The 24,154-nt window shown below is 42.1% G+C and overlaps 1 protein-coding gene across 1 annotated transcript in view; it reads left to right on the top strand.

Annotated features, from left to right (window-relative positions):
• adgrg6 (adhesion G protein-coupled receptor G6) overlaps positions 1 to 24,154 on the top strand; it is a 96,319-nt gene that overhangs the window by 8,847 nt on the left and 63,318 nt on the right. The gene's annotated exons all lie outside the window — the stretch shown is intronic.

A 24,154-nucleotide genomic window follows, 5' to 3' on the forward strand; every position in this document is an offset into this window, starting at 1 on the left:
AGGGAGGATGGGCTTCATGTCACGATGTTGGTTTCAGGTACAGAATGAATTAACAGTAAACAAACCTTTATTCAGGTGACCCAATAGTCCAAAGGGGCTGTGGATACACTAGGCATGAACAGGCACACCAGCAACCTGAGGCTTTAAAGCAGGGGTGGGGAACTCCAGGCCTCAAGGGCCAGTGTCCTGCAGGTTTTAGATATTACCCTGGGTCAACACACCTGAAATAAATGATTTGTTCATTACCAGGCCTCATTACTTTGGTTGTGTCCGAATTCAGGGGAAGGATGCTTAAAATGCCATATTTGGAGGCAATGACGTCACAGCAACGCGACGAAGGCTGTCCGAATTCAAAGAGTACTCAAAATGTGGCGACAAATGCGTCTTACTTTTCCACAAATTTTAAGGATGGGTCCGATGTATCCTTCGTGTCCTACCATATCCCAGGATTCATTGCTGGTCATAGAGGAGATTTGTTTCTGATAACGACGGGGGTCGAAGCGGGAGCAGAAAACACTTTCAAATGTAAGTATATGAAAATCTGGTTGTACAAAAGTTAAATTGTTATAGCGGTCGTGTTGTTAAGCTTTGGGCATCTGCATAGACTTTTTTTTTTTAAATTTTATTTAAATAACCGTAAACCAGCTTGTATGGTGGGTCCCGCAGTTTTTCATGTATTGCCGCTTACATACAGCTAATTTAGATTTTTTTTTAATTGGTGACATGTTATGGGGAACAAAGACCAAACGACTTAATTTATTAAAATGAGGAGAAAACGATCACCTCTTCACTGGGGTGAAGAATTGGGCCGCTATGGCGTGGAGGTACAAGAATAAATCAATTTACACATCATATTCATATGAATACGGTCCTATTAACCCTCATGCTGTCCTATTACCCCACAGCAGCGGTCCCCAACCTTTTTTGCGCCACAGACTGGTTTATGTCAGACACGGAGCCTTTAAGGTGTCGCGGATAAATACAACCACATAAAATGGTCCAACCAAGACAAAAACTGTGGTATCTTGTAAATATAATAATAAACGTGAATGTACTGTGTAATTGTGTAACTTTATTAGCAGCGTTCTCCTGAAAATGCAGAGGCTGAGGAGAGGAGAGCAGGGAGAGGATGGACAGACTGTTTTCACTTCTAGAAAGATTAGTTCCAAAATGAGTTATGCATTAAGAAATTAATTTATTTGGATATATTTGTTACATTGTTATATGTGTTGCATTAGTGTAGAGGTTTTATGTTATTAATAAATTAATAAATTAAAACAGTAATTGTCACTGAACTCAATTTGATTTACAGGTATTTGTAACATGTATGAACATAATGCTAACTTTGAACAATAGTACTTGGATATTTATTTGATAGCAATAAAGTAAATAACAAAAAGCTTTAAACAAGAATTAAACAACAGTTTTAAAGATGAAAAAACAATATTTTCAGTTGTTCACACAGGATTAATCTGAGTGACCTGTTCCTGGACGGTTTCTTTCACAACTGTAATAGATTACAGGAAGTCTCTGGCAGTGTTGCTGAATCTGCCCGAGCAAGATCAGACATGGATGGGGTGCTGCAACTGAGACCCGCAGTTTGTCTTTTCTGGTCTGCGAGTGGAGAATCACACAGGGTGGTCTGCAAAGAGAGCTTTAGGATGCTTCCTCCCACTGTCCACTGCATTGTCCATCCACAGGGTTTGCAGGCTGGCTCACTCGTGGCTGCCACACCACTAAGATGTTTTCAAAAATATGCAAGCAGGAGATGGTGGATGCTAAATTATTAGTATAATACTTGTAACTCTGTAGCAGACAACAGTTTGATAAAGTGCTATGTAAAAGAAACCAAAGATTAGATTCTATAAGTTTCAAAGACCTTTGGTTTATATATTTTATACAATACAGTACATGTGTATGAATGACTGGTGTTGTGCCAAAAAATGATAGTCTGCCAAAAACTGATTGCTCGTATTTAAACTGCTATGAATAACATGTTGGTCTATAATACGTGAAACACATGTCAAATGTATCCCTCGTGAATGATATCAAGTCACCTTGAGCCACAAACAACATTCCTGTAACAAGGTAGAAGCTGCAATCAGTTGTTGGCAGACTTTTAAATATCCTTTATTTATCCAGTTCAAAAAAAAATGTTGTTGACATTGAAAATTTTTTTTTATGAGTAATCTGGTCAAGTGGACAGCAGACAGCGCAACAAATATATCAACAGCTCTGTAAACATACTTTAAGTGGACAAAAAAGATCAGATTGGTTATAATGTCGGTACAATAACACAGAGTTATAAAGACACTTGAAAAACAGGTCATTTTTAAATTATATAACCGCTTTGTGAACCCTGTTCACCGAAGTCTATTTACCAACATACATAAAGATATTACACACGGAAACATTGGAAATCAGTTTTGGCAGGCACTTTTTGGCACAACACCGGCAATGATTCAATTATCCATGTAATTAGCTGAGTAATTCCTAAATGTGTGTAGATTAAAGGAAATTATTTTACCTGCATATGTTTGTCTCTGTTGAGCCTAAGCTACAAAACGTGCCGGCGACGACGATAAGGTTTTTCTAGCTCCTCGAGAATTACAAATGTACAAAAAAAATGGAGCGACATTTCTGGGTCCATTTTAAAGTTTTCGAGTTGTGGCGCTAGTGACCATAAAAACACGGAAGTAAGGGCAGACTTGAAGGCTAAAAGGCTGTCCACAGCCCATCTGTTATGTTGCATACTCATTGTTTGTTCAATAAAGTTTCTATGGAGAAAAAAGGGGGCTGTCCACAGCTGCTCACTTCCTGACTACCTGTCCATCTAAGGACACTACCTTGTGACGTAGGTAGGTAGTGTCCTTATGAGCATCCTTCCCCTAAATTCGGACACAGCATTCAAGACATGTTGAGGAGTAATTTAGCCATTTAAATCAGCTGTGTTGGATCAAACGCACATCTAAAACCTCCAGGCCCTTGAGGCCTGGAGTTCCCCATCGCTGCTTTAAAGCATACAGGAGGCAATAAGGGAACAGGAAACACAGCTGAAAGTAATCATAGATAATGAAATAAAACTGGTAAATCATAACAAGAAAACAGCAAACACACAGAAAAGGAGAAACTAAAGCTCAAGGAATCAAAATGAAGCTGCACCTACAGATTATTTCAATCTCATTATGTTCATCAGTAGCACATCGCTGCAACCATAGAGAACCTCCCTGAGACCGAAACCGCTGCTGAAACACGAAAGTGTGGCAGTGAAGACTGTTTGATGTCATTAAGGTGCTCACAGGTGTAGAACACAAACATGGATCTTTGTGTGTGTTTTGACCACCCTTCCTCCAGTTGACACCGGAATCATTCAGTGTTTGTGGAGGACTTCCTGAACGCTCGCAGCTGTGAGGGCAACGCAGCACAAAATTCTTCCTCTGACACAGCAAAACGATAAAAGGCCCTCAGCAGCCGTCAGAGCGACTGCACAATGATTAAATGTCAGAGTTTCAGAGCGGAGTAAAGTCTGCTTTCACTCTCAGTCTCATTTTGTTCACTCGTTGAATCTTTGGAGTGAACATGAATGTGAAGTTTTTCCTTGATTAAAGCTGCTCGCTCTGTGATAATTGCTTTAATTACAATGAATCTGTGCTTCTAATGACATGAAATCATCCATTAAATGTCATTTTCAGATGTTTGTGTGATTATTTTAATTAAACATGGGGCTTGCTTGCATTTCCTTTCCCTGTGAAAATGCCTTTTATTGTGAAAGGCTCGTGGACATGACCGTTTTGTGTTTCTTTGCTTTGTTCATGTTCTCTTTGTGTTCAGCTGCTGTTGGGAAAAGACGCTGCGTTTTTGAGGGAGTGCTCATGCTCTACGTTCCTCTGAATAAAGAAATGAGCCACGTGTAAAAGATTCTTTCGAAGCTTAAACTATGGGAAAACCGGCATTCCCAGGGATGCAGCGTTTTCATCTGACAGCAGTGATCTTTCATTTTGTCTCTTCTTCTCCCCGAGTTTCCATCGTTTGCGTCCTGCTTCATCCCACTTTGTTTTTTCATATTTTCCATGTCTGTGTTGGAGCATGCCTCCTCTTCTTCATGCTTCCATTAACAAGAACCACCCGCCATGTTCCTGAAGCCTGCAGTCAGATATCTTTTCCATCTGGTTTATTTTTTATTCCGTGGAGAGCATGTCAGCAGCGATCATGCTCTGATGCTTTCATTCATTCATTCCCATGAGGTCAGAAATTCATCCTCTCACATCCATGCATGTCTTTCTGTCGCAGGCATCACTCTAACACCTACAGACGTCTTTTTGTTTTTTACTTTAACCTACCCAATGTTTGTGAGTGGTGTGAGGGAGGTTTGGTTCCTGGAATCAGTTTCACGTTCGATTTGGAGCCAAATTAGACAACACTGGGCCAGAAACCTGTTCTGAAGCCTAACGGAGTTTAAAAAGTTTCGTTTTATAGATTAAAGCCGCTGTGTTTAATGATGTGTGTTTAGTGATTAGTTTGGTTATTTTTCCATGGTTTTATGGTTCTGTTTAAAAACAGAGGAGCGCTCTGGAAAGGTTTTTTTTGGTGTTTTGTACTCTGATTCAATCCTCTGTTTGTCAACACTTTCCTGTAATCCAGTTATGTTTTCCTCTGATTGTTCAGCTTTTGGCCAATGAACTAATCAAACATTTGTTGGTTGTTTGCTTCGTTTGTATCTTTCTGGTTACTTCATTTGTTCAGAGGATCAGTTTGATTGAAACTTGGTTTGTTAGTGTATTTTCTTTTTCTCCTCACTGTATGGCTTTTTTCAGAGCTTGTGTCTGAATGAAGGTGTAGTGGGTGGTGCCCACAGACTCATCTGTGCAGGTTTGGGCTCTGTCAGCCCGACTCTGCTGTTTTTATTATTTTTATTTTATTTCCATTGGAAATGTTGACAGAAGGTTACCTCAGCAGAAATGAAAGTTGTTTATGTTCATCAGTGTGGCTTGCATTAGAGCACTGTACCTGGACGTAGTTCTATAACGGCGTGTAAACTGAGTTGAGAGAAAGGATTTTCTTTGTTTTTCTACAGCATTAAATTACATGGATTAATTTTCATTTAAAGAGATATTTCATGTTCACGAGTCAAAATAAGCACAAATGGCTGCAACCGCTGGGTCTCCTCAGAAACGTGCACCCAGTACAGACTGCATACAGTCATTGCAAGCTTATTATCAAGGGTTTGACAAACATGCACGCTCAAACTACTCTGACAGCGCCGGCTCTGGGTGCCAGTGGCATCGGATGGGACCAAAGTTTGGCCAAATTCTTGCACGGCAGCCGTGGGAAAAGTGGGGCATCCACAGACTTTTGGCCATGTGAGTGTTTTTCTTAGATTTCAGTGTTCAAGGAGAAATGCAGGAGTGGAGGACCGAGAGCAGGGAACTGCTGGCTGTCCATGTTTTCCATGTTTCTGCCAATAACACTCATTAAACTGAAAAATTCAAACTCCAAGTGAGAGAGAGACAGAGGGACGGATGATCGAGAGAGAAAAGCGAGGGGCGAGCAAGAGGAAAGAGGTGAAGGGGGGGGAGAGAGTACGTTTAATGCATTTTCCATACCTCATCAGCAGCTGCAAGCCAAACCGCGAGGTTCACACACACTCGTAAAGTTCCCAGCAGTCCTAAACCACAGCACACACACACATGTGCACAGGGGTTAGCGGTGGTCGCTGTTCTTCTGGTGACAAACACATAACCGACATGTGTGTGCTGCTGCTGACCGGCTGATAAACTGCAGCTCTGAACCAATCACACAGGAAGCTGTAAATATTAGAGAACGAGCGAGGGGGAGAGAGAGAGAGAGAGACCTTTGGTCTGACAGCAGCGTGGGGCCTTCTCCTCTCTGACACGTCAGTCCGTTAAGGGTCACATGCCAATCTGTTTAAATTGCTGTGCCCTCCAAACACAAGCTAACGCTGTAGCTGTGGGTCTGGTGAGGTTCCAGTAAATGTATTCTGCTGTTTGTTCTGAAGCTCTGAAGTTTCCACACACTCAGCAGAGCGCAAGTCTTCCGAGTGCTGCACCACAGTACAACTATTGTTGCAGAACCAAAGTATTGCACTGACTGAAAATGATGCAACGTATCAGCTTCACGGAGCAACTCCCATCAGGACGTTGCTCTTACCAATTATCTCCCCATTTCTTACTGATAAACACGAAGCCTGAGTGAAATGCACAGGCTGACAGACAGTGCTGAGTTGTTTTTATCTGATGACGTGAACATGGGGCTTTATCGAGATGGAACCAGAAGCTGTAGAAATGTGCTTTCTGTCACTTGCCAAAACTAAAAGCAGCACGCCTTCCTAGCTGCTCAGCTCGGTCACTGACCTGACAGCGGAGCATCTACACTCGACCTTACAAACACAACTCTGACTGTGATTCCAGTTCCCAGATCTCACAGTATGACCACAACGTTTGACAACATAATGCTCAGACTTCCTGAGTTGCTGGTGATTTGTTTCAAACCATCCATTTTCTACTGCCTGTCTGGATTTGAGTTGTGGGGGCAGCCATCTAAGATAAGCACAGACTTCCCTTACCCTGAAATCTTCCTCCAGCTTATCTGGGGGAGCACGGTCATTTCCGGGACTCTGTCCAGCGAGTCCCGCGTCTGCTCCCAGCATGACATGCCTGAATCACCTAAACTGATTCCTAAACTATCCATCCATCCATCCATCCATCCATCCATCCATCCATCCATTTATTGTATTTTGCTTATCCAATTCAGGGATGTGGAGGGCTGGAGCCCATACCGTAGGGCGAGAGGCGTACACCCTGGACAGGTCGCCAGGCTGCTGCAAGGCTAACACACAGAGACAGACAACCTTTCATACTCACGAAATAAAATCCAGTTTTTAAAAAAAAATCTGGTCCTGTTTTAATGATTAGTCAGCAAAATATGTAAAAAACTTGTTCTTTGAAGTGAGGAGTGTGCTCTGATATTGGAGCTTTCATCTTAAAAAAAAGAGTTTCAAGTCTCATGAAGTCCAAAAAGTTTTTCAAAATATGATTAATTAATAGTTCATTTCCCACAAACATGCCTTTTGTTTCTTCTGTTTTCTTTTTCTTAACGTTTCCGTGCGTTCCAGCATCCTGCTGGCATCTGAACAACGTTTAAAATCTTTTCCACCCTGACCAGAATTTCTTTTTCCTTCCTGCCGCTGACTCGCTGTGATTAGTTTTTGTCCCGTCTGGGCTCGGAACGTTATCAGGGATCAGCAGCCGCAAATTGTTAATGTCACCCTCCACCAACACTGCTAATTAATCATAATTATGGTGTACTGAATTTTTTAGACAGTAAGGAAATGATTTCAAGCCTGGGCGCCTAATGGCTGCCTACTGCTTCACAGTGTGAATGGATTAAATGCAGAGAGGAATTTCCCCACGGGGGATCAATTAAGTATACATTATTATTATTAAATTTCGGTGTGTGGTTTTAAGGAATCGATGCAACGCAGCCGATGAGACGTGAGAAGGAGCAGCTGAGGTTGTGCACACATCTTGCTGTGTTCTTCATAATACACATAATCACAGAAAAGATTATTAGACATGAAAGACACGAAGTAGCGTTTGTGTTAAAAGAAGATTTTTAACTGCTCAGAAATCGTGTTTAAATAAGATCCTCCGGTCCTCCTCGGTTAAGTCGTTCCTCTGGAGGCAGCGAGAGGCCGGGGAAGGGTCGTTCCTACATATTTCATAATATGATGTGGGTGTGTGGTTGTGGGACGGTCCAGATTTTATCAGCCAGCTTGGCGTCCTCCCCTCATCCCTCAGTTTTTATCTCTACCTTCACTTTTTTTTCTGTTTTCTCTTCTGCACATGTAACTAAGTACATTTACTTTACACCTTTTGTGCTGTACATATTTATTTCACGGTTACAGTAACCAGTTAACCAGTGTAAAATATGATGCTTGGTTATACTATAAAATAAGAAATCTGACCAGAAAATGAACAAATGAACGGTGTTTCGCTTCCAGCTTAACTTGACGTGACAAGTTGTTGTTTTTCCTCTTTGATCTGTTTTTAATCGTCAGTTTGAGGCTGTTTATTGGACACTCTTCTCACTCTTTTCCAATAATAATCAGAGGAAATAATGAGCATAATAGTGGGCTGATACATTACTGAGCAAAATTACATCCGCCCCTTCTAATCTTCATTACAGATCTTTAAAGGTTCCAGCAGAATGTGCACCGTTAACATGAAACTACTGAAAATGCATCATTCAAACTCAAAAGGTGCTGATTATGAAATTGACTGAGTACTGCAAAATAAAGATATTTCTAAGTATTTTTATCCAGCAGCACAGACGATGCCACACTTTTTTTTAAAGAGTTACTGTGTTGCTGTGAAGCCTTTCAGTTTGCAGAGAGTCCAGCAAGTTTGTTCCATATAACACGAGCATCGGTAAAAGAAAAGCCAGTTTTATGCCATGAAAATATCTGTTTCACATCCGTTTGTTCATCTTAGAAAACCCAAATGTATTCTGTTGATAGTTTTCAGTTTCAGTCTGATTGGTTGGCATGAGACTCTCTGATTGATGGTTTTTGGTGGGAGTTGAGATGAGGTGTTCAGCAGCTGGCTGTTTCCCCACCTTCACGGGAGCATATCCATATATAGCTCCTACTGAGCATGCTTCATATGATTGTTTTGGTTTTCTTTGTGTCACTGTAGGGTCTTTCCCGTATAATATGAAGGGCTTTGATGTGACTGTTGTGATTTGGTGCTAAATAACTAATAGTGAAATGAACTGAATTGTTGCTGTGTGGTGCTATTTACTGTTTCAAACCAGAGACATGTTCCAAATGTCCTGTGCTGTAAACTTTAGCGGTATGTATTTTCTTCAGTCGTGTGAATAAGCTCTTACTTTGTGTTCGTCTCTGCTTTAAAAGCAGCTGGGCAGAGATGAAGGTTTACTTGAGCCCAGTTACAAAACCTGGACGATGATGTCACTTTTGGCCTTCAATTTTCTTGTTGAGCGCAAACAAGGCGATACTCTGTCCTCTCTCCTGTTTTACACATCATCCCTTCTTCAGTCAGCTCTACCTTCCCCCCCAACTCTCGGATGCCAGTCTTGATTATCTCCCAGTGAAAGACAAGAGGATGATGTGAGGGAGGAGCAGGAACACCTGGGAGAGTGATTCAGTATTCACCTGCAGAAAGAGAAAAAGTGGGGGGAAAAAAAAGTAAAATTCCTCTTTCACTATGTAATTATTGCGCTTCGGGCGAGCTTATCTGTGCTCATTTCAGTGCTTCAGGTGTGTGCCGTTCATGTTTGAAGCTGGAAGAGAGCAGCTGTCGATGGATTGAAATCCGGGGTCTGAGCTAGCCACCCTGTTTGCATCTTTTGAAAGACCCTGATAGGTTGTCCAAATTATGGAAAATATTAGGCATCATGTAAGTGCAGTCATTGTGTAACTAGTCCAGCTGAATAATTGACTTCTCTCACAGCAAAGTGGAAACAAAGGGTTTTCTATGGAGCTCATATACCGTGTCAAACTGAAACAGACATACTGTGTTGACTCAATATTGTCTGAAATATCTCTGTATGCAGTGTCAATATTTTCCTCTTTGGAAGAGGCAGCTCCTGGGCGAGGTGTTCTGAGCATGTCCGATCCCAGACACACCGGAGAGATTATGTCTGTCAGCTGGCTGTCAGCTGGTGAAACCAGCATATCTGAGTCTCCTGTAAACAATTTTTCTATGGGGACGAGATCATTAAAGAACTATATTTTATGTGTGTGGAAATGCTCAGAGTCAAATTAGTTAGAGCTGTAAATCATCATTTCTTGGAGGAGAGGCAAGTCTGTTTCCGACCGATGATTGGCCAACAAATGTTTCTTTCTGTAATTGCCATGTTTGTTGTTGTGTTTCAACCGCAGGACCTTCCCTCAGATTACAGAAATTCTTATAAGGATCTCAGTTCCTGTGCAAGAATTTAAACTGTAGAATGAGGCAATAAATTCACTTCTGATAAGGTCTGTTTATTCCTGGAAAAATACCTGATTAAGGTGTAAAATTATCAGCAGTTTCAGGAACTCCTGATCAAGGGGAACGTCACGGTTGTGATATATCAGTTCTTGGAAGTAAATCTGTTTGGATGTGGGTCAGTGAGTGAGGATTAGTGTTGGAGGTTGGCTCAAACAAAACATAATAAAACATAATAATTAGTGCTGCACTTCACTAAGTCTGCAGTTAAGGACTGTACACATTTTACTGTAGTAAAATGTGTCTGAACATCAGGACCAGCGCTGTAACTCCATCGTCTGATGTTCTGAATGAAGTCACCAAGAACCTGAGTAACAAATTAATATCTGAATATTACAGGCCAAGAATGGTTTTACTCTCAAAAAGATGGAAACAAGCTCTCTGTTTTTATTCTCTACATCATCACCGCTTATGAAGAAAGACCGCTTCAACATTTCCTGCCAGTAACCCTGTCTCTTTGTCTGTTCGATGACATCTGCCTGTAAGTACGGGTGTCTGGTACAGCTTTGCATTATGAGATGGTCTTGTAATGACTAGTTCCTTTCAAGCGCACCCAAGGCTTGATTGGGTTTCTCTTTTGTAGTCGGATCTTAAAAAGTCTTAGATTGTAATCAAAAAAAACACTTCAAGTTCTAAAACTGAACCCATGCTGGAAAAACCTGTGACCTGTTGAGCATTTATCAAAGTTTTGTCTCTAAAAAGCTACATCTGAAGTGTTCGCTGAGGGAAGCGACTTCAATTTCAAACCTTTTTGAAGTTTTGTCCCGTGTGTAATTTGAAGAACTTCTCACAGATTCTTAAAGCATGATTCAGATTCCTCTATACTGCAGACTGATACTGACCACAAAGGCATTCTTACATTTCATCCAGCATGGTAGGCTGTTGTGCCTTCATTTGGAAGAAGTGTGCACGGTGTTTGGACTGAACTGTGTTCAATTTGTAGGTGGGAAAGAAGGAAAGCAATGGAGCGATAACAGTGAATGCCTGAAGAAGAAGGAAGGAGTAGAGAGGAATGCGAATGAAAGAATGTGAGAGAAATGCTAGAAAGGACAGAGAGGTGAAAAGAGAGAAGGGCAGGTTGATGGAAGCCAAATCATCTATAGGATTATTTTCAGGAGAAAGGCTGAAAGGGGCAGAGGGGGCTTTTATTTTTAGTGTATTTGTGATACCGGAGAATTTAAGATGAAGTTTGGCTAAGCTCCTTGGGTCACAATGAAATACCAGGTGTGCACTGATATCTTGTTGATAACAGAAATGATGCCAGAAAGTTCCTATTTCAAAAATCCTCTCTGACCTTTCCTCATTCTGTCATTTTCTAAGATCTTGGGGGTTAAGGAAAGGTCTCTCATATCTGTTATCAGAGTGGGCAGGTTTTAATACTGAGGACATGGTTAGTTGGCACCACTGGTGCATTAACAAATTTGCAAAATTAGTTTTTAAATAAGCTCTTCTCTTCGACGCAGAGATGCTGTACCAAACTCACTACAGACTCACACCAGCAGCTCTGAGTAAGCCCGATAAGAAAGACTGAAAAGGCTCCTTCAGTTGCTTGTTGTATTTCATCATTGGTCCTGATTGTAAAGGTGCAACAAACAGAAGTTTATCTTTATCTTTCACAACGACAGCAGTTTATCAGCCACGTTAGCCAACATCAGCTATCTCTGGTGGTATCTGCTGTGTCAGCATGCTCATTACGGATTCTGGATTTTAACACCATGTGATCACGCACAGTATTTCAGAGCCCACACAGTGGTGTTTTGGTTATGTTCAAACCCACTGGTCAGCCTTTAAATAGTAAATGTGAGTCTCTGTGCTACTGTATTACTGTGATAGACTGAATAGGATACTAGTGATTGAGCACCGAATCGTTATTGACCTCGTTCACATACTGCAGATGACGACCTAGCATGAGTGGACTGATATCAGGTCAGAGAAGGTGCTGAACATGCAACAAGAGCTAAAGTCTATGATGTAAATTATGATCAGGCTGACTAACCACTGATACTATGAGCACACCAGAAATGTTGTGAATACAGCATCATTAATGAACAGTTATTACAGTTTGATGTGGTTTGTCTTGAATTCTCATTATACTATTATCTCAGAGAGTATTAGGAAGTCCTCGGCTGTGTGCAGCTCTTCTTTAACTTTTTAAGGACAGTTTAACAGTCCTGCTTGTGGAAGATAATGAAAGATTCACTTCACTTAGAACTCACAGTGAATAAGAGTGAAGCAGAGCACACAATGGTTTTATGACCCATCGTTCTGTAACTATTAAATTAGAATTTCATTGACTGGAATAGACTTGAGGTGTTTCTACACACACTTAAGTATTATTATTATTTTTATTATAGTGGACAGAAAAGCCAGAGCCAAGTATGAGGAAATATATGAATTTTAGTTGAGCCACCATCTTATAATTCACTTCATGTAATGCAGACTTTGGCAGAGGCTGAAAGCTGCCACTGCTGTGATGTTGTCACGCTGGACGGAGGCCAGCAACTTGAATAGAACCCAAGCGCAAACACACAGGGCGGAGGCAAGAGAGCGTTTTAACACAATTTATTGGTGAATATATAATATATGTGAAAACACAAGGACGTGGCATCTGTGGTGTGGAAATGTAGCCGTGGAACTATTAGCGTGGCATGAACGTGAGGACAACTAGATCTAGGCAGGTAAGTATTGGTCACACTGGGGAGAGAGGAGAGTGGAGTTAGAGCTGGGTTAAAGTGGATTACCAGAGAGGGTAAGTATAACAGTTTTTCCAGCTTACTTGCAGGAGGTGGAGGTGTGGTATTGAGGGAGAGGTGAGGGATTTCCTCGGAGTTTGAAAAAGGTGAAATAGCTGACCTGGGGTTCGTTGGATCCAAAGTGGTGAGTGAGCAGGAGGGCAGGCAGGTGAGGTTTGGAGATATTTCCCAGTGAGGTGGAAAGAAGCTGAGATCCAAGTGGTGAGCAGCAGTCGACACTGGAGAAAAGGTCCTGAAGCACAAGAAACAGCGCGAGTAAATCTACTTGAGAATAGCAGCATGAATGTGAGAGCCGGTTACCAACATCAGGTAACTGACGAACTGGCAGGGAGGAGATGACAGCGCAGAGCTTAAATCCCCTTTGGCCTGATTGCCCCAATTAGCTCCAGATGCGTGAAGCTGAGGAAGTCCTGCCCACGGGCGGAGCCAAGGGTGCTCTGGCACTGATGGAAATTCCCAGCTGCTCACCCAGACCATGACAGATGTAGAGGTCGGCTGGATGTCTTTCTTCAGAAAACTTAAAACTTCAGAAAATATAAATTTCTTTCATTTTATGCCTTTATTTAACAGAGACAGTGACAGAGGGATGATGAATATCAGGAAACCAGGACGTTTGTGCCAGAGCTGTTCCTCTTTTACCCTAAACAAGATTTGGAGTTGCTGTAGGTTTGCAGGCTGTGGATGTTCTTGTTCCTTGTTTTACAAAGTGTCCCCAAATGTTCTCTCCTGGTGTTGCAATAGTCACCACAGTTTAGGAAACAGGCGTTCTCCTGTTGGATATTTGTCTTCTGACATGAGCTTAACTTTATCAGTAGGTGAACCTTTTCTTTCTAAAACCTAACCAAGTGTTTGTGGAGGCAAACAAATACTCCAAGTTTGTGAAGGTGATAACTGGTGAAAGAGGCAATGTAGGATTTTGAAATTTGTACCATTGGTGCAGCTACTAAATATCTTGCACGGCTTTGAATTTCAGTGACCTAGATGTCAAGGTCAAGGTCAGAGGTCAGGTTTTCTGAAAGTCTGGTGAATGCCTACTACTGCCTTCTACTCGGAGGCTGAGGGAAGTCATGGGGAGCCTCCAATATTTTTACATCCTTTCGCAAATAAAGGCCTCGTCTGCCTGTTGGAGCGACTGTGCAGTCATTCTAAAAGGCAGTGATTAAAAGGAGATGTTAAAAAGTGTCAGTATGTGATGAGTTGGGCGTTATACTCAACAAACTGAGCCCTCACAAAAGCCGTCACCAGCGCTTACAAAGTTAATAAGTAACTGCATCCACACACCCCCACCCAACCCCACACCTCACCCCACACCCCTCCGTGCTGCCTCTCCATAATTAAAATGTTGTAAATCTGTCTCGAGTGAGTAAAATGCACTCTTCTACACTTCTTCATTGTTGCATCTTTTTAAAAAATCCACTCTGGCAGAACTGCAGCAAAGCCAGCCTCCCGTCTCCCACACTAGCTCCCAGACAAAGGCCTTTTGTTTTCGGCTCCATCAGATGGGCTAAACGAACAGTGCTCTGGGTTGTAGCTCTGACAGAGAAGCGTACCCACATGTCGGGCTTCCCGTCAGGACTGGTTTCAGTATTCTGTGTGGGAACTGCTGCAGGAAACAACATCTTCTAGATGTCGACTTTGTTTCATCTAAAAATTTCTCCGAGCACAATGTGGCAGGCTTTGGTCAGTAGCTGGAAGACGTCTCTCAACGTAAATGTAGACACACAGCAAAGTAGACACATGTATTGCCAAACATAACACTGTGTAATTCTAATATTCAGTCGACCTAAAAGTATGTAGACAGTAAAAAAATGTATTGTCTTTATTGTCAGGCTTGTTAACCCTCTCTGGACTGCTCTGTTTCAAAGAGGGATGAACTCGTGTGGCCATACCTCAGCTAATCGTGACCCAACAACCCAGGATGTGTGTTGCTTCCCTTTGTCATTTGTAAATCGTACGATCATTTCTTCCTCTTAACCATCAAACAGAAGTATTTAAACACGATGCATGCAAAATGTTCAGGCATGACCTCGTTCAAAAAACGGAATCCTGCATGAACTACAAACTTGGGCATCTCCTCTGCAAATAAATCTAAATAAGCAGGAAGTCTGTGACCTTTCTGATAATCTACCATGAAAGAGAATCTTGGACATTAGCAGCAGTTTGTGAAGACACACCTGTACTGTGGAAGAAGTGAGTAAAAATATTTCTGAGGATTAATTACATAAATGTTCCTCAGTCAGTGATTCCAGTGGAACAGCGTGTTGAGCTGGAATCTGGGCTCAAATTGTGTAAAGTCTGTAGTTATGAAAAATGAAGAGTGTTGGGAAAAGGCAAGCCTCTGACACACACACACACACACACACACACACACACACACAGCCAGTAATTAGCAGCTCAGCATACACTTGCTGCGGGTCATTAGCCTCGGCCCTGCAGCCTGGTTGCGTGGATGCTGGTAATTAAAGCGACGTGTTGTTTGTATGTTGTTTGTCACATGCTTTTTTTTGGCTGTCAGGAAACTCAGGAGGGTGAATTAGCAGGAGTGAATGAAGGTGTGAAGCACACACACACACACACACACACACACACACACACACACAGAGTGGAAACACTAAAACTGTGTGTGTGTTGCGTCATCTGTACTCTGTACAAACAGGCTGTTTACAGTCTCACTGAAATAAAGAAATATGTAATACTTGAGTTAACTGAATGCTTTTTAGCCTCGTTTATGTGTGCGTGTGTGTGTGTGTGTCTCTGTGTGTGCTTTGTTCAGTCAGTTGAACTGCTGCTGAAGCTGATGTTTCAGCCTGCCGGTACAGCAGTCCTGCACGTCTATCTCCTCTCTGGAGCAGAGCACAAACACACTGTGCACCGGTTGTTTGTGTCCTGTTCCTGATGCAAATATATTAAGTATTTATTCAATCTAAAGGATGAGAGGTGGAGTTTTAAATTGACTTCTACTTCATCAGCTTTCTGCCTCTAACGAGCTGAATACGAGTCCTCTCTGCCAAACAGGGACAGAAGCCTCCCCAAAGACATGAGAAGGTTCATTATGACCTTTTATCTTTAACAGGAAACACAGCGACACACACACACACACACACATGTTTCCTGTCTATTCTCTGCAGTTCTCCTTTACCCACCAGTCCCTTTTCATTCTTGCCCTCTTTTTTTAATTACTTCCTTTCCTGTCACTTCTCTTCTATTTGTTGCCCTTTTGTCACGTTTTTTTTTTTTTGGCATATTTTCAATCTCCCCACCTTTCTTTCCTTCACATGCTGTCCCTGCTGTCCTTTCCTTTGATTATTTTTAATATTTTTTGTCTCCATTTATTTACGTACACCCCTGAGACATTCCTTCGTCCTTTCCTTTCCTTATTTTCTCTTATCTACTTTCTCCAAACGATTTTCTTTATCCAACGTCTCTGACCATCCGTCATTTCCTCTTTCTCCTTTTTTCTGTCCTCTGTGCTTCCCCTTCTCTGTTCTTTCATTTTTCCTCCTCTCTCCTCTTCCTGTTCTTGTCTTCGTCCTGATCAGAAGATGCTTCCTTTTTGCTTCCTTCTGTTTTTCTTATTTCCTCTCATCTCCTTGGGATGACCCAGAACATGGCTCACTGTCAGCTCTCGGCTTATAGGTAAAAATGAATAAACTATTTTATTCAGTCCCAATTTTTATTCTGTCAGCAGAATCTGCTGATAATTTGTGTCTCCGTCACATTTCCTGTAAATAAATCCCGTTTTCATTCTGTTTGGCTTGGCTTTGATTCTCTTGCTTTAATCCAATTGATACACACAGGGTGAAATTTATAGCAGTCCACAGAGAAACACTCAATGCTGCCAGGATCATAAAATATTAACCTTTCAAATTAATTCTGTAGTGGTGAAATCATCCACCTCTCAATGTGTGACAAGCTGCTGCCAAAACCAACCACCCATCTAAATGTAAATGCGTACAGCTGTGCCACTGCTAATCCTCCGCTCATTACACACGTTCCTAATGATTCCTCCGTTAACTGCGACAGAAATTTAAGGAGACATTAGCAGGAAATAGACTGCTCCTGTCCACTCTCTCTCCCTGACTCACATCATTAGTTAACAGTCGAGCTGCAGAGCGTCCTCTTCATCATGAACGAGGGGGAGGCTGTAAAGTTTTCCTCCTGCTCTGATTATCAGCAGTGAAGGTGACTTGGAGCCAGCAAGGAGGCATTAATGTGCTACCGCTGAAATAACAGTCAGCAGATCACACCTCTAACGGAGAGACCCGAAGATCGTTTGTTTTATTACATCGCTAAACACAAGCAGAAGGAGACAAGGGGGCAAGAAGTGGACTGACCAGATTAAAGCAAGGAGACAGGAGATGATTCGATGAACAGAGGGGAAGAAACTGGAGGGAGCAAGGAAAGGAAAAGGGACAGTAAAGAAGAGAAAAAGGGGAAAGGAAACAAGAAATAAAGAAAGGATGAAACAAGAGGAAAGATGTCATAGAAAGCAGAGGAAGAGAAATAAGGTAAAATGAGAAAAATAGAGGAAAGCATACAAGAAGAGGTGAAAAAGGAGTCAGAAGGAAACAGGGGAAACTGATGGAAAGGATGGAAGAAGAGAAGAAGTGAAGAAACAAGAAGGAAAACAAGTGAAAGTTGAATAAGAAACAATAACGAGAGAGGAAGCATGGTAAAGTCAAGAAGAGGAAACCGAAGAAGAGAAAGGGAAACAAGAAAAGTAAAAAGATGAAAAGGAAAAGGGAAGATGGATGGACTGGAGAAAAAAGGAAAGAGTAGAAGGGAGAATAAGACAGAGGGGGGTGAAAAGAAATTAGGAAACAAGAGGAGAAGAAAAGAGGAAAAAGAGAAGTAAGAACAGCAAAGACGAACAGGAAGAAGAACGCTGCGCAGTGAAGTGTGTCACTTCTCGGCCCCTCCCACCCTGAAGTCATTGTATCACTCTAGCAGATTATTGTGAAACAAATCTCTCCTCATTTCCCACATTTGCTTATCAGCACAGTCATATTTGCATGGGTGGACTTCCTGTCTGCTGTTCTGCTTTTTTTCCTGTTTGGCAAATACACCCACACCCACCACTAAACACACACACACACACGCACACGCACACACACACACGTCAGGGTTTATCAGCTGCATGGAGCTGCCAGAGAAATGTCATCACATTAATAAGAGGCAAGCAGAGAAAAGAGAAAGAGTTTAGGTTTGATTGATTCAGCTGGTGAGAAGTTCGGCCATCCGGGAGGGGCTCAGAGTAGAGCAACTGCTGCTCCACATCGAAAGGAGCCAGCTGAGGTGGTTCGGGCATCTGACAAGGATGCCCCCTGGGCGCCTCCTGGGTGAGGTGTTCCAGGCATGTCCCACCGGGAGGAGGCCCCGGGGCAGACCCAGGACACGCTGGAGAGATTATATCTCTCGGCTGGCCTGGGAACGCCTTGGTATTCCCCCGGATAAGCTGGAGGAGGTGGCTGGGGAGAGGGAGGTCTGGGCCTCTTTGCTTAGGCTGCTGCCCCCGCGACCCGGCCCCGGACAAAGCGGATGAAAATGGATGGATGGATGGATGATCCAGCTGCTGAGGTTGTCCCAGGGTGTCTGATTCAGAGCCGTGTGAATCTGTTTACCTACAAAGGTGTGACTGTGTACGTACACACCGGCTGACACTGAGGCCTATTGTCCCACCTCAGCCAACAGAAATGTTCCAAATACAGTTTTTGAATATTAAGGCTGTACCTGTAAAGTCATTTCACACTTACAACACAACTTCTTGACGGAAGTGCCAGACGCAAACGGCCGACACAGTAAAAGGATGAAAAAAACACCATGTCATTAGATTATGCAGCACAATTAAAAAAATAAAACAGTTTAAAAGAAGATCTGTGTCTAGAGTACATTTTATATTAACATAATGGAGAAAAATACAATTAGCACATTTCCTCAAATAAAAACCACCGGGCCTCGGATAATGGAGGGGTGTGTGGTCGACACAGCAACACAGCTTTTTACAGGCACTTTTAAAAGTAACCCCAACGCCTGCAAATATTTCACAATAAAAGCCCAACATGAAAACAATCCAGTCTTTAAGTGATGACGTGATGAATCCTGCTTCTGGGCCCGAAGTACTCTGAATTTAATAAGGCTGATGTGTTTTTTACATGTTTTAACCTCCTAGGACAGGGGTGTCTAACTCAAATACACAGTGGGCCAAAATTCAAAATGGAACATTAATATTTGTTGAAAAAAAAAATCTTCCTCCAGATATAGGAATGAATCTTTTCTTATGGACTCAAACAAGTTTAGCTGAAAAACTGAATATGGAACAAGCAAAGCTTAATACTAAACAATATATATATTAGCTGTATAATACCAGTAGGCCAGCTCTAATAGTAATTTGGTATGGCTTCGGGCCAGAGTTTGACACCTATGTCCTAGGACCTGGCGTCCACATATGTGGACATCACATTTTGGGTTATTTAGACCAAAATACTCAATTTTGCTTTACAAGGGCCTGATATCCACTTATGAGGACATTATACTGCTACTGTTCTATCAAAATTTTAAACAAATATCCTCATCCTCTTGTTTTTCTTAAAAACAAAAATAAGGTAAAACAAATAAATAAATCTGGTAATTCTTTGTTTTTATGTTCTTGGGCCCCAATATGCCCAAATATCAAAGAGAAATTAAAAATGCATGCTGTGGAAAGGTTTGGGTCTTAGGAGGTTAATGCTTTGTATCTTGTTCTATTTTATCTCAACAAGGCAATGATCACTGTAGGCTTCTCTCAGTTTTTATTACCACTAATCATTTTAAAGCTCAGTTTTTAAACCCGTACAATGTAACTACAGCCCAGCCCATGCAGCAGTATATCAATGACTAACCTCGTATTGTGGATGGATTATCTCAGTTGTTCTCCTGACTGAAGTTTGGTTTGTTTACAGCATCCTGCCATGCGATTGCATTTGTCACTAACCATCGGGAACCCTCACGTTAACTTTTATCGAGTGAAAAAAAGCCCTCCGTTCGATAGCGTTCGTCGTCCAAGTTCACTATTTATATTGTGCTACAAAGCTGTGATCACATGGCACATCATTATATACCAGCTAGCCCAACTTCAGTAACCCTACAAACATCAATGCTGTTTACTTTCCCATCTTCATTTATGTTGGAAGTGATAACAGAGCTGTACATTTTAATTTGTTTCATAAATCCCTCAGTCAGAACATGGTATATTATATTTAGATGGAAGCTAGCAAGCTGACTCCCTGCTAACTTCTAACTCAGTTAAACTTCATAAATTCTGTTTTCATGGATGCCTGGATGTTAAACTTAATTGTTACTCCTGGTAAAGCAGCCACACTGATCATTTTATTACAGATGAAAGAATTTAGATAGTTTTTCAACTCAGTAATGCTGCAGTGTTCGTTTAATTTAGGGACCTGCAGCGGAGTTTGGGCCCAGACATGGCTAATGACGTCAGACTTAAAGACCGGATAAGAATGGTTTCTTTTTTCTTTTAATTTCATGGATGTGGTGAAGGAGGACATGCAGAGGATTGGGATGTGTTGGGATCCCTTCACCCCAACCGGTCACAGCAGATTCCGGCATTCCGGTTCTGGCAGAACCTGAGTCTGGGTTCTGCCAGAGTTTACTTCCTGTTAAAAGGGAGTTTTTCCTTCCCACTGCTGCCAAGTGCTTGCCCTAAGGGGTCATTTGATTGTTGGGTTTTTTCTGTGTTGTTGTAGGGTCTTAACCTTACATTATAAAGTGCCTTGAGGAGACTGCTGTTGTAATTTGGTGTTCAAAGCTCATTTGCTGGTGTTGTGTTTTATTCATGTTCATGTTAGCTAAGCACAGACCTTCTCAAAGTGTGGGGCCCGCCCCCTAGGGGAGGCGCAGAGCCATGGCAGGGGGGGCGCAGTATGAAAAGAGGGGAAAAAAAACAAAACGCTTGGACACTGCTACCATGGGGCGCCCACGGACACGCAAAGCAGGAGATGAAGCATGGCTGAATATGTTTCCAAACCAACTTCATTCTAAGCCAAAGACTAGAAAATATGGTGAAGCATATCTTCCCTTTGGCTTCACCTGCACAAGTGCCAAGGTAGGTCTCCCCTGCAGAATTGGTTTTACCTTGTTGGGAGCACGCACTGGGCTCTTCAAATCACGGACAAACGGTATCCCACATTCTTGATTGAAAGGAGTTTTAAAAAATTATCAGTTTTCGGTGATTCGAAACGCCGTTTACGTGTGGAAGAAACAGCTGCGTTTTCAAAAATACCCGTGTAGGTGTGGACGTAGCGTAAAAGAGTTAGTGGTTTATTTTATTATTTATTTACTACCTGCAGATTACTTGTATTTGCTTAACTGTTTACTAAATGTTTGAGGTGTGAAATAAACCGCAATGGAGCAAAATGGGGGGGCGAACATTATTCTTGTAAAACAAAGGGGGGGGGGCTAGCAAAAAAAAGTTTGGGAACCACTGGCTTAGCAGAGCAGTGACACCATGAGTGCAGCAGGCAGCTGTGTTAATTAATTGAGGCCCCTCCTCTGTGTTAAAATAATGACCCATCTGGGGAATTTCAGGCCACCTTGCCCATCTTCTTCCACACACCACAGAACTAACAGCCTGATGATATAAATTTAACGAGACAATCAGGACAAGGTCGGATTTAATAATTCTTTTGAATTTGATTGGCCCACTGTGCCTAGACCAGGCAATAGACACATGACAGTCAACTTTGAACTAGCCAATAGGTGGAGGCTTGACACCTGAAAGGTAAAAAGAACACAAAAGCAAAGCCACATCTCTTGGCACGTAACAGTGGACTACTGAATTTCCTCTTAAATACCAGAGTATCTGTATTTAAGATGTTGCCCATGTGTTCAGCTGCTAGTGGAGGGAGGGGCTGTGTGTCAGATGGAGGAGACAAAGATGGCTATGTTGTTGAAAATGAATGAAATGAAAAGCATCTAATTTGATAGTAATCTTTATTGGTACCCAAATATCACTCTCTTTTAACAAAACCCTATCTGGCAAAAACCAAAGTACTGTCATGTTTTCAGAAATTTAGTACTGAAAGGTAATGTAAATATTGGTTTTGGTGACATCCCTGATTATACTCGTGCTATAGTTTTTTGTTTTTTTTTTTTTTAGTAATACTATTTAGTAAAGTGAAAACATGGTGTAACATCTTGAGATATCAGCTAGTTTTGTGGCTTTCTGCTGCCTCCTAACTCTGCTCAAGCCCTGTTTCACGGACGCCTGGATGTTAAAGAGACCAGCCTCACTGACTGTTTTATTGGAGCTGAAAGACATTTTGACTGTCACTGATGTTGCCGTCTTTGATCTGGGAAACTGAAGGAACATTTGGACAGGAAATGACTAATTATGCCAGACTAAGTGAATTACACCCAGCACCTTTAAATCCATTGAATAAACAATGTCCAGGGCATCCTGCTATATTCAGCCAGCACATTGTGCAGGCATTGTGCCGAAGAGACATGAAAGAGAAGCGTCAGAGTCTGTGAGCCTTGTAGTTTGATATTCAGGCTGAAAACATAAAACCTTTTTTTTTTCCTGCCTTCGCTGCTCTGATCTTGAAGATATCGACACTCAGACCAGCTGCAGTCAAACAGAAGCACGCAGGACTGGTCAGACCAATGGTATTTGGACACTTAGAGTGCACTCAGGGAGAGCGTCAGCATCTTGTACTAACAAGATGCTGACGCTCTCTAGTTGGTGAGATTTTCAGTTAGTGAATATTATTAAAAATATTATGGCTGAATATTAAAATGTTGGCTGATGAGGGTTCAGCCATTAGAATCAATCAGAAGGGTCGGCTGGAGACGAGAGAATCCAGAGAAATGTGAAGTTGTACTGCCAGAAACTTGAGAGGCAGCTTTTAGGCTTTTGAGGGATGAACTGTGCGACTTACAAATGCCCCCCCTTCCACAGACACAAAGCCTACCCTGAATGAATGAAATCAGGGAATCAGGAGACATGGGGAAACACTCATTTTGTGTGTGTGAGTGAGAGAGAGGAAGAGAGAGAAGCAGAGCAGAGCTGGGAAAGAGAGAGAGAGTGAAGCTGTTTTCTGAATCGTGTGGCAGCGTCTAGCTTTTCCATTAGTGGAAGGGAGGAAAAAAAGCTTGGTGCTTTTTGATGTTACATCCAAATGTTCCTAAAATTTCACGCTGAACAACTTTAATGGGAGCAAAAGGTTTAGCTGAGACACACTCACACACACACACACGCACACTTAGGAGGATTGGAATTTTTGTGCATAAATTTGCCATGTGTGCTGTGAATGTGTTTGCGTGCACCTGTGCAGTCAGAGTCTGCATGTGTATTTCTGTCAGCATAGAAATCCTACATCACCCTCTGTTGATCCGACATGTTCAGCATGCTTTCAGTAAATTGCTTGTAGAACATAAATGACTCAAGGAAAGAGGGGTGGAATAAATGGGGGGATATAACCTCACGCTCCACGGTTTGAACTTTTCAATTCAGCCAATGCCATTTCAAAGCCAGGTGCATTAAAAGGCAGAAGCACAGCAGGAGTATGGCTTACAGCGGCAGAAAGCATTTAAAACCTTTTTGGGACACAGTCAGCAAAAGTTTGTCACCACCCGTGAGTGGTGATTGTGTATGTGCAGGTTTTTGTGTTCCGTGTCCTCTGAAATCACCAATCACCAGATAGGCAAATAGCCTCGTCACAGTGTAAACAAACCCTGAATCAAAAAAAAACATGAAGCACGAAGGTGATCACGGTTTCTTAGGCAGAGGTCTCTAAAGGACACAGCTGGGAGATTCCTAAATACTCCTCAGCCATTGCTGTGGATGGTAGGCGTGTCCGAGGATATGCCTGAGCTAGGCTCGTGCATTTGATTGACCAATTGGATGTGAAGGCTGGGGAACACCTACTCTGATTGAGTAACAGTAACACAGCACTGCAAAGACTCCTTATGTGTGTTTTTGGGAATCTGTGAAGAAGCATCATGTCGAGGATGTTCCATTAGCAGAGAAACACTGACCCCTTCCTCAGGTCACTCATACGTACAAATATTTGTGAAAGGAGGTAAATGTGTGGCTTATTTGCTTATTTAAATGCATTTAAATGACTCCTTTTTCATGTTATGACTCGTCCTGGTGGCTCAAAGGATTAACGGCCATGATTTAGCTGTTTGAGCAGCTGTCTCCTTATTTTTGATTTAAGCAGCGCTATAGAAGCCTGAAAGCGTTTCAGGATCTGGCAACATGCCACGATTGTTTTAGCCGCTCGTAATTTGAAGTCTGCTGCACTTGGTTAATAACATTTACCAGAACGATGCGTGAGCTTCACCTCATCTGCTTCTGTTCCCATGAGCGAGGCG

The sequence above is a fragment of the Diplotaxodon limnothrissa genome, linkage group LG15 (genome assembly GCF_057381915.1).
Source record: "Diplotaxodon limnothrissa isolate DT_005_m linkage group LG15, D_limnothrissa_male_GT1.1, whole genome shotgun sequence".
NCBI lineage: Eukaryota > Metazoa > Chordata > Actinopteri > Cichliformes > Cichlidae > Diplotaxodon > Diplotaxodon limnothrissa.